Source organism: Coenobita brevimanus, unplaced genomic scaffold (genome assembly GCF_032717465.1).
Source record: "Coenobita brevimanus isolate Jiangsu-jjx unplaced genomic scaffold, ASM3271746v2 jjx.HiC_scaffold_2055, whole genome shotgun sequence".
Classification (NCBI taxonomy): Eukaryota; Metazoa; Arthropoda; class Malacostraca; order Decapoda; family Coenobitidae; genus Coenobita; species Coenobita brevimanus.
In genome coordinates, this window is record NW_027642947.1 from 17,163 (window position 1) to 29,322 (window position 12,160).

At 41.5% G+C, this 12,160-nt stretch overlaps 1 long non-coding RNA gene across 1 annotated transcript; it reads left to right on the forward strand.

Annotated features, from left to right (window-relative positions):
- Positions 1–558: 558 nt before the first annotated feature.
- Positions 559–4,448, forward strand: LOC145389770 (uncharacterized). Its single transcript, XR_013895533.1, has 3 exons — positions 559–627; positions 3,458–3,617; positions 4,371–4,448. It is a non-coding gene; the product is annotated as an uncharacterized LOC145389770 (long non-coding RNA).
- The last annotated feature ends 7,712 nt before the right edge of the window (positions 4,449–12,160 follow it).

The window sequence follows — 12,160 nt, forward strand, 5'->3', positions numbered from 1 at the left end:
AAAATTCACATTGGTACATGTTTTCTGGGAAAGAGCAGTTATTAATATCAGAAGACAAGTTACAGTGGTAATATTCAGACCAGTCAGTTTGACCTAGAATACTGTATAGTGGACTAAATTCACTGGTTTAAAACAAAATCACCAGATACAGTACCACCCTGACACCATTGTTTCCTATGCATCCACATCAGACTGCTGCATCTCTTAACACATTATCAGCAGTTATAAGTGAAAATTTCCAATTTATTTCTCACTTAATGTGTTGATGATCAGTAATTTTTTTATGTTTTTGGGGGTGTAGCAAGCGATTCTTAGGCAACCACATTGTTAAACTGTAACTGCATGGACTTTTTTGGGGGGAAAGGACAATTATTATTGGTTTTTCAACATTTATGGTAAAGTCTGTAATGTAATCCTGCATATGTTAGGGACTGATTACAACACTGTTGCAGTAATTACTCATTTTTATGGTAAGTACAGTACAGTACAAGCACTATACCGTATATTGATTGTTCTGACTTTGTATTTTTATTATTGCAGGTATACTAGACAAGAGAACTTGCTTAATGTTGGAGTTGAGTTGGCAAGGAAGCTACTGGTGCACAATACAGAGGAAGGCTGTAAAGTGTAAGTATAGGCTAGGATGTGTGTGTATGTATTGTAGGAGCAAGATTTACATTCTTGCAGGCTTTATGCCATCCACCTTTCCAATGGAAATTTTGTCAGACAATGTAAAAATAATATTATAGTTGTCATACAGGAAGAGGACTTACTGCCCAAGGTAATTAATGGAGTGGATACAACAGGTATTAGTCATATTATACAGTGACAGCTGATTAAAACACTCAGAAGAACCATCAGTAAACAGAGTACAGTATTGTACGCACTATTCTGTTCCAGTGGAGAGAGAATTTTTAGTATTTTACACTAGAAACTGTAGTGTTTATAGAGTGTCCTTTGAGAAGACATTTTTTTTAACTATATGTTTTGTTAAAAGAGCAAGCTGGATAAATTGGTATTCCAGAAATATGAAATCTTAATTCAGAATATGTAGGCCTAAGGTGGGTACTGTATTCTTATGAGATAACCATAAAAATGATTGGTAGCAAGAAGCATGTAAAGAGACTAGTGAAGAGGAAAAAGAAGGAGGTAAATGATGATCTGGGAAGAAAAATGAATGCAAACTACTCTGAAAATATGAAGTTATTCTGGAAAGAGGTGCGGAAATGTAGAAGTGAAAGCGGAAAGAAATGGGATGGTGTGAAGGATGCAGGTGGTAGATTATTAACCCATGGAGATGAAGTAAGGACCAGATGAAAAGAATATTTTGAAAGCCTGATGAATGGTAATAGAGAGAGCAGAGCAGCTGTAAACATGATTGGTTTGGGGGGGGTGCAGAGAAGGAATGCAGTGCCAGGAGACATGACTCTCACACAGGAGAAGAGTGCTGTGAAGCAGCTGAAAAATGGGAAAGCAGCTGGGGTTGATGAGGTGTATGCAGAGATGCTTAAGTGTAATGGAGAGAGTGGAATGAAGTGCTTGTTGGAAACATGTAAGAAGGCATGGATGAGTGAAACTGTGCCTGCAGACTGGAAAAAGGCTGTGATTGTACCCCTGTACAAAAATAAAGGTGAGTGATGTGAGTGCAAGAATTATCGTGGCATAAGTTTATTAAGTGTGGTAGGGAAGGTATATGGAAGAATTATTACAGAGAAAGTAAGAGAGATATCAGAATTCCTAGTGAGTGATGAACAGGGTGGTTTTAGGAGTGGCAGAGGATGTGAGGATCAAGTATTTGCAGTGAGACAGATAGCAGAGAAGGCTTGTGAGAAGGACCATAAGGTGTTTATGGCATTCATGGATCTGGAAAAAGCATTTGACAAAGTAGACTAGACAGAGAGGGCTAGTGGAAAGTTTTGTGCATGTATGGTGTAGATGGTAAGCTGCTAGGTGCTGTCAAGAGTTTTTATGATGGTAGCAAAGCATGCGTAAGGGTTAATGGACATCTAAGTGAAGGGTTCACGATCAGTGCGGGCATGCGACAAGGTTGTGTGATGTCCCCATGGTTGTTCAATATATATATGGATGGGGTGATGAGAGAGGTAAAAACACAAGTAATGGAGAGAGGGATGGCGTTGGTAATGAGTGGTGATGAATGGAATATCACAAATTTGTTGTATGCTGATGATGCAGTACTGCTTGCAAATACTGGACAAGAACTTCGTAGGCCAGTGCAGAGTTTTGCTGATGTTTGTGAGCATCATGCCTTGAGAGTAAATGTAGAAAAGAGTAAAGTGATGGTTATTGAGAGAGAAGGTGACTCCCAGTGCAATGTTACAGTGAATGGAGAGAGACTGGAATTGGTGAGAGTTCAAATACTTGGGTACAGGGATAGAAAAGAGAGGAAAATGTGCAAAAGAAGTTGAAAGTAGAGCGACACAAGGAAGAAAAGTAGCTGGTGCAATGAAGGCCTTAATAAGAAACAGAGGCTTGAGTGTTGCAGCTGCACAAGGCTTACATGAGGGAGTGTTAGTGCCAACTTTAACATAAGAATGTGAGACTATGGTGTGGCATGGAAATGAAGAGTCAAGAGTAAGAGCATTGGAGATGGGACTGCTGAGGAATGTATGTGGAGTACAGAAGGTGGATAGGATATGAAATAATGTGATTCGTGAAAGGTGTGGAGTGAGGAAGTCAGTGGACACCAGAATCAAAGAGAGTGTACTTAGATGGTATGGTCATGTGGAAAGAATGGATAACAATAGAGTGGTGAAATAGGTATATCTGAGCGAATTTGAAGGAGGGAGGAGGCGAGGTAGGCCAAGGAGAAGGTGGAGAGATATGGTGGATGAGTGTTTAAGGAAGAGAGGTTTGGAAGTCCGTGAGGCTAAGGAGCTGACAAGAGATCAAGCTGGCTGGATGAATGTTGTGAGGAGAAGTGCATGATCAGGGATTTTGGCACCCCTTGTGAGCATGGCAGCTTCCGGATTGACTCAATCGGATACATTTGTGGGAAGCTACAGAATTTGGTGAATGTTTTTTGGTGTATCCAATAGAGTTAGGGATCTGGGGGCATGAATGATGAGTGAATGGAACCGTGCCCCATTGGCCTGGGCAAGTTTGGGCTGTCTGGACATTTCTACTCCTCACCCTGCCCTTGGGTGGGAAAGGAGGTCTGGATGATGATGATGATGATGATGATTGGTAGGTTACTGTTCATCAAGCCATAGTGTTGGACTATTCCATTAATGATGTACATTACCTAATTTATTATTTAACACATCTAATCTGTCCTAAACCTTTTGAACTTTTTGGAATCTCTTTGATACTGATCACCGTTATGGCTGTCTAGTGAGTTGTGTGTTGATACACTTTGTAAAGAACTGACAGTGTATTGCTTTTTGAAGTATAATGCAATCATATTCTGTACAAGCAATAATTGTTTATCATGTTACAGGTGCATAAAAGTGCAACTTTGTCCTGCTGGTGCTGCAACTTTCACATGTTGTACACACCTCAACAGTAACATGGAGGCAGCCACCTTTGGAGAGACTTTTTCTTTTCCTGTGGCACCTGGGAAGCTGCCATCTAAAACTTTACAAGTGAATGTTTGGGCTGTAAGTGACACCAACAAAACACTGAATGTGTAATGTGTGGTAAGTGTTTTAGAGTAACCACAGTGTGGCCCAGCACACATTGTTGGCAATCTGTGCAATATACATACAGCAGCTATAGGTATATATACAGTAAAACCCTGATTTACATTGTTTGGTATCCAGCCAGGGAGATTTCTGGCTCTAAGTTAGGAACAGTCAGGTTACACTAATATTTTATATGTATTTACATAAACAAGTCTTCTTTCATATCGATATCTTATAACGTGGTTATACTCTTATAAGAGATGATTAGCATGGCCCAGCTGACCTACTGCAGTTATCCCCTTTTCTGATGCTTTTAAGTTCTTCAGTTTATAAATGTACACACCTCATGGAGCAATGTAGGATTGGATGATGGATGGATGGATGGATAAATGTAAAAAGCAAGAGAAGAAAAAATGCCCACTTCCTTGTTTGATTTAGACTATACATACAACGGGTATTTCTGAACAGTGCCACTTCACCATTCGTACTTTTGACTGGCCACACCCATGCTTGTTTCACACTAAAGAAGAAGTGGATTTGGAATAGCCCAGCACGTTGACTTTGATGTGCAAACACCTCATTCAAGAATTTGAGCCTGGCCAGGGACAATGACAAAAATATATTAGCATGAATATGGTCATCATGTGGTAACTATTAAAAAAGGAGAAGAAAGATATATTGTGACTAAAAACCTACAGCATAATTTTAAAAACAAACTTCATTTTCCAGGGCTATGCACAGATCAGCTTAGCAGACTTCTGCCTTGACACTGCCCAGACCTAGTGCTGTAACGTCCTCGACTTTGCCCTCCTTCGACCTGATAACCTAACCAGGGATGAACAGTCCCCTAAATCTTCCACCCTCCGCTCGTCCATCTCTGCCACCTATATTAAGGTCAGGATCTATCTATGCTAAGATCAGGTGTACCCCATTTTTGTAGCTTTTGTATGCATCGCTGCTTAGCTACAATATATTCTCTGCACTCTTTTTGTTGTTCATAAAATTCTACTTATATTTCATCCAGGATTATTCATAGTACAGTAATTCTAAGAGCTACAGCTGGTGACAGTAGCGTTATGAGTGCTTGGTTGTGTGTCAGCGCTTTTGACCATTGTTGATGTATGTGGCTTTGTGTGCCAGTTGTGACCTGGAAATGCTTTCATGCTTTCATTATACATAAGGCATACTTAGGAGAAGGAATGGTAGTTATAAAAGTACTAACCCACAAAGTAGCATGTGTGATTTGTTTCAGTGCTTGTATATTTTATATTTACCATCATCCTTATATTTATGAAGGGAAGATTATGGCAAATACTGTGGTTAAGATTATTGTCCATAACTGAATATTTACATACCCAAAAAGCTAGGTAGTACACCACCATGTTGCTTTAAGCCACTTAGGGAAGGAGATCCTGTTTATGTACAGGACAGTATTTTTCTTTCTTTTCTTTTTTTTCTCATTTGGACAAATGTAATGTAAATTAACATGATGATGATGATGATGATGATGATGAACAAATATAGGTGTATGTGAAGGTGTATGTTAAGCTACAGTTCGTGACGAAATCTTTTGGCCTATCAGGTGGAGCCTGGATTCCATGGGCGTGCATGATAGTGAATGGAAGTGTGGCCCGTTGAATTGGGTAAATGTTGGCTGTCTGGACGCTGCTACTCCTCACCCCGCCCTTGAGTGGGAAGGGAGGTCCAGATGATGATGATAATGATGAACAAATATATAACACTACCTCAGTTCACTTGATGTTGTGCTGCTCTCAGGGACTGCACTTTCCTCTCTTTGTTCCTCTTCTATCTTTCTTTCCTTCATTCTTTCCTCTTCCTTCTGTCTACAGGTAACTCTGCACTGAGTGACAAGCCAAATGGTTTCCTGTATACCAGGAAACCTTTTACCATGCTGGGCGGTAACCATATACAGTAATCAGATAATGGCGCCTGGTGGTTTAGTGGGTAATTAAGGCGCTCCAATTGGATTGAGCCGGTGCAGGTTTATATCCAAGGGGTGGTTGGGATTTATTGCTCATGTAATGCCTCTCAGGGATGAGTGAGGCTGGTCACTCTCATCTTAAATGTCAGGACCAATTTGCCTAGCTTCAAGCTCCTACCCTCTTCATGGGGCGACATAGGATTAGATGATGAATGAACTTCAGTTCATATAATCCCACCAGCGTAGTTGTTTTAGCAGTATGAACAAGAACTATGTTGCCAAAACTCTTATAGAAAAGATGTGAATCTTCATCCTGGTCATTACAAGGATGAAGATGGCTATAAAGATTGCTGTAGTAAAGATGTCTCCAGACGTACGGCAGTAATAGGGCAGGGGACTTGCATGTATGTGTGATTCTGGGATGTCAGACCTATGACAAAACTCAGTGTCCTTGTTGTCAAAGATTTTGCCATACTGTAGAAAAGTAGAGCAAGAGAAATTGCTTACCAGGTATCAAGAAATGTCCCTGGCACTGAGACACATGAGTAAAGCATATCTGACTTCCTTATAAACTTTCACTACTTCATTGTTTTAAATCTCAAACATTACACACAGTGATATGAACATACATGAACAGTATCTTGGACTTATCTTGGAAAGATCATATTGCATCTCTTGTAAAATCTGCTTCCAAGAGATTAGGTGTGCTAAGCCGACTCTGTGCCTTCTTTACCCCTGCATGGTTGTTGACTTTATACACGGGTTTTATTTGCCCCTGTTTAGAGTACAACTCTCATGTGTGGGGAGGCTCCCCACGTACAGCTCTTCTCAATAGGGTGGAGTAAACGGCTTTTCGTCTCATCAACTCTCCTCCTCTTACTGGCTCCCTTCAACCTCTGTCTCTTCACCGCACTGTTGCATCTTTATCTCTGTTCTATCGCTGCTTCAATGGTCACCGCTCCTCTGAACTGTCTGCATGCATTCCTCCACCTCTACAACGGGTGCGTAGCACACCTGTCTAGCAACAAACTCTCATCCCTTTTCTGTCCAGCTCTCTAATGCAAGAGTTAGCCTTTACTCCCAGTCCTTCATTTATGCAATAGGTCAACTCTGGAACTGTCTCCTTCTGTCTGTATTTCCTACTTTCTATGATCTCCAGTCTTTCAAATGCAGTGTGTCCAGGCATCTTGAAATGAACAGATCTTCAATTTGGCTCTCTTTTGTATTGTTTTTGTTTTATTCTTGGAAGGGACTGTTTTACGGGCTCAGCCTGTGGTTCCTTCTTCCTTGTAATTACCTAAAAAAAAAAAAAAAAAGTACGAATAAATTTCATAGTGAATTATTTTCGTGTTTCATCCAGGAGGAGAGCAGCGACAAATCTACCATAATCTCCTCACAAACGGCAACACTGACACGCAGTTTGGGTACTGAGGCATTACGGCTCAACTTCCCCCTCACCTCGGAGGACTTTGAGCAGTTGATAGATTCTGACGATGAGGAGGAAGCTGAAGATGAGGACAACACTCACAGGGCACAGGAGGAGGTTATGGAGGAAGCTGTAGAGAATGCTGTGAGTTTGCAGCAAGATTATCATGTCAGCTTTATGACAGTTATTGGTATCTGTGGAAATCAGTTTTCCTTTCACCTGTTTATGTTTTATATGGAATGTGTGTTTTTTGCCATCGGATGCTGTGCCCACTCAGATTTGTCTTGAAAGTCATGAGTAATCATTTGTTATACTATACCTGTTTATTTGTATGGATATCCTGTCATTATTGATGTTTTTGTACTCATGCTTTCATTAGCTTACTGTATTTCTAGACCAGGGGTCAGGGAACAGGGGTAAATCAGCCCAAGTGGGGTAAGTCTAATAATTTTTTAGGTAATGCATGGGATGCATGTGGTATATTACTGATTTTTCACATAAGTGGTGTAAGTAATAGTGAACATGATATAAAGCCATGTATCATACTACTGTATTTGTTGCTTAACCGCCGTACTATTGACGTGGACACAGATGTGTGTGTGTGTGTTTGTAGTTGGGGATAATTTCATTTTACTCAAATAAATTTTGGGGTAAGTGGTAGGTGGGGGCGCTCACCATCCACTCACTCGATGTAGTGCTGCTTTAGGTGTCTGCCCTTTCCTCTCTTCCATCCTTCCTCTTCCGTCTTTCTTTCCTTCATTCTTTCCTTTCATCCTTCCTCTTCTGTCTTTCTTTCAGTCATTCTTTCCTTTTTCTTTTGCCTACAGGTGACTTTACACTCCCTGTTCTCTCTTTGGCTCAGTGGTAACGTGTGCTCGTATGAAGTGCGAGGGCCTGAGTTCAAATCCCAGCCAGACCAGCGTGATTAATTTGTCAAGTTTCAGTTCGGTCATTACACTTGTACACCAGGAAACCGTTTACTATGCTGGGTGGTAACCATATAATCAAATTATGGCGCCTGGTGGTTTAGTGGGTAATTAAGGCGCTCCAATCGGATTGAGCCTGTGCAGGTTTATATCCAAGGGGTGGTTGGGGTTTATTGCTCATGTAATGCCACTCAGGGATGAGTGAGGCTGGTCACTCTCATCTTAAATGTCAGGACCAACTTGCCTAGCCCTGGACTCCTATGCTCCCCATGGGGTGACATAGGATTAGATGATGATGATAAGTTTAGCTTGTGTTATTTTGACTTACTTGTCCCCCCAAACATGCAGTACAGTATGTTGGTCCATCTTGTTGGACCTTTCAGCTCGTACTGCCATCAATATTTTTATCTCCATCTTGGTTTGCTTGTTTTCCCCTTTCTGTTATCTTTATTACTGTACATAATCTGATAAGAAATTCAGATGAAATGTTGCTTGAGCTTACCTAATAATGATTATATTACAGCTGATGTAAGTGATGTGGTACGTGAATGTGGTGTGAGGGTGGTGGAGGCAGGAGCTTCTCAGGTGGGACAGTCAGCCAGAGCTGTCTGCATACCTCTGGCACAGGTCATGGTTCTGCTAGAGTGCTGTGATCTTTCTCTTTACACACAGGTATTCTCAGATAAGTCACACTCTTCTGTTGTAATAGTAATATTATCACTGTTTATGCTGTACTGTGGCTATTAATACACATTCTCAACATCTGTTTGTGGTGTTTTATGGAAGGGAAGAGGCTTTTAAGTTGTTGTTTTACATTTGGTTTATGGCAAAAGGACTGTGAATTGCAGAACATATTTATTTATATTTACATAACAAGGTAAATATACAATAAATGAGCCTAATGAGTGGAAACACAAGACCATCCCACATAGTAGTGGCCATTTCACAAAACAGATGGCCAGACAAAACTTTAGGCTGGCTAGTTAGTGAACGATAGGGAATACAGTCATGTATAGCAGCAAGGGCTGGACAGTAAAGGCAGGGCAAGAGTTAATCAGAGACATGCCACATGGGCTGCTTAGTTCCCACATATGTCATTACATTGCCTAAATAAACCACAGCACAAGAAGAGATGGTGATGCGAGGAAGCCACTGATGAGTAACAGTTGTGGGTTCGTCCAGTGAGAGGTGCTCTGGAATACCATCACACATTAGGAGGCATTATAACTGGAAACAGAAAGCAGTACACGCCTCAGCTGTCTTAAACATAATAATTGCTGCCATCACCAGGTGTAGGTCTGGATGGCAAGAGGGATCAGTGCCTCCTACTAAGGCCTCTAAACAAGAAGCAGAATTATTCTATCTATCTATTTATCTATTGCCAGACGCCTCAATCCTGTTTGGGGTGGCCACAAACAAATCGCCTCCAAGTTGCCCTGTCCCCCGCCATTTCACTGCCCTGCTCCCAACTCACACCCCCCTCTCTCATATACCTCTCCACCCCATCCCTCCATCTTATGATTATATTGCCATGATGGAGCCAGGATTCCGGGGGCATGAATGATGAGTGAATGGATGCGTGGCCCATTGGATTGGGCAAACTTGAGCTGTCTGGACATTGCTACCCCTCACCCTGCCCTTGGGTGGGAAAGGAGGTCTGGATGATGATGATGATGATGATGATTATTATTATTATTATTATTATTTTGTTTTACCTTTTCAGAACCTGTTATTTAAACATTTTGCACAATAGTAGACTATGTTGTGAGTTGTGATCATCATATTCATTCTACTTTTGAGGACATGGAATTTTAATAGGCTTTTTAGTCCATCTCACTGCTTGACAAATCAGATGTGTTTTGACTCATAAGTCATGTGAATTAAGTGGTCACAGGCTATACTACAATTTGTAACAGTTTAAATAGCTCATGTGGCTTTTTGCTTCATTACATGTAATTAGACACTCCAAATGAGTCACATTAAAAAATGTTTCATCATTGTTCTCTGCACACAGGCATACATCAACACTCCACACAGGCATACATCAACACTCCACACAGGCATACATCAACACTCCACACAGGCATACATCAACAATCCACACAGGCATACATCAACAATCCACACAGGCATACATCAACAATCCACGCCGGCATACATCAACAATCCACGCAGGCATACATCAACAATCCACGCAGGCATACATCAACACTCCACACAGGCATACATCAACATTCCACACAGGCATACATCAACAATCCACACAGGCATACATCAACAAGAAAATTGTCTTTATGGGAAGATTTAGGCCAACAGCAGCATGGTCTTCCTGGCATCTGTGTCTTGTATGTCCAGGAAGATTTATCGATCAAAGGAACTGTGGCTAAAAAGATGACACCCACAAGTCAAAGTGAACTGTGTAGGGCTGTAGGGGCTGAGAAGGGGCATGTCCTGGTTATGGCTGTGGCTGCCAATGGGAAGGCTGTATGTGTCTCCTTCTGATGTGATCAGTGTGGATCTTGAGGACTAACTGGTATATATAAAACGTTTTAAGAAGGTACCTGAGAATACTCTTAATTCTCAAGAATTACTCAGCTTGTTAGGAGTCATTGTATAAAAACTTTTAGGGTACGATAACTCTTAAAAGTATATACAGTATATATATGACCAACTCAGAGCAAGTCCTTTCTTCAGATTTACAAAATTAAGCACTAATACTGATAAAAAAAAAAATACATGTAGATGTCACAAGAACAAGCAGGTCCCAAAATACCTTCAAACATTTTTATTTTTGAAGTACTGTCATGGCATGATAACAGTTTATGGGCAGACTAAGAGATATGCTTTATATCATAATTGCCCTTGTCCCACCCACTGGAACCACTAGTTGCCAAGGAAACAACATTTTACACCCAGCAACACTGTGTAATCTGATATCATTACACCTGTTGTGCCCCTTTGGTTGCAGTATTCACAAAGCATAATAAAAGAGGTACAAGGTAGGGCAGTGGATGTTGGAGTGGCCCTGGTGAGAGAGGGTAGTGTTTGGAAACTCCCTGTACTGTTGTTTGCAGATGATACTGTGTTGTTAAGTGAAGACGAAGAGGAGCTGCAAGGCTTGGTGGATGAGTTTGGGAGAGTGTGTAAGAAACGGAATCTAAAGGTGAATGTAGGGAAGAGTAAAGTGATGGTCTTTGAGAGAGGTGAAGTCAGTGAATGTACAGCGAGGTTGGATGGTGAGGAAATGGAAAATGTGAGTACGTTTAAGTACTTGGGTAGTGTGATGAGTAAGGATGGAGGTTTGGAGGGTGAAGTGCTTGAAAGGGTACAGCAGGGAAGAAAGGTTGCTGGTTCCTTGAAAGCAGTGATATGAAACAGGGAAGTGAGCATGGAAGTGAAAAAGTTACTACATGACAGTATTGTGATACCAACTCTAACGTATGGAAGTGAAGCTTGGACGTTGTTGGAAGGACACAAGTCAAGAGTGAGAGCAGTGGAAATGAGTTATTTAAGAGGAGCCTGTGGAGTCACATGGAGAGACAGGCTGACAAATGAGGATGTAAAGGAGCGTTGTGGTGTGGATGTAGATGTGATAGGAAGTGTTAGGAGGAACACACTGAGGTGGTTTGGCCTTGTGGAGAGGTTGGTGGGTGAGAGACTGATGAGGAGAGTGTATGTGAGTGAGGTGGAGGGGGGAGAGGGAGGGGGAGGCCAATGATGAGGTGGAGGGATGGAGTGGAGAGGTATATGAGAGAGGGGTGTGAGTTGGGAGCAGGGCAGTGAAATGACGGGGTGACGTGGAGGTGATTCGTTTGTGGCCACCCAGTACGGGATTAAGGCGTCTGGCAATAGATAGATAGATAGATAATAAGAATTCCTGCTTATGCCTTTATTTACCTGTGGTACATGTGTGCATTTGTTACTTATATAGCATTATACCATATACATACTAGGAAATATTACTGTAGTTAATATAATTGTTCAGTGCACAGTGTGGGTTGCTGGGACAGCTGTGGGTAGCCAGTGCAGACATCCTGGAGGGCTGTGGAGTAGAAGTAAGGAACCTCAAGAGCTTCAACTTCCTCTGGGTGGTGGGCTTTACACTGTTCAAGAGTGACTTAGACACAGACTGTCTTCTCTGCACCCACCACCCTTTCACATGGCCCAGAGAAGATGTTCACTGCCTCTGCACAGACCCAGTTAAAGTATGGAAACTTAACTTTAT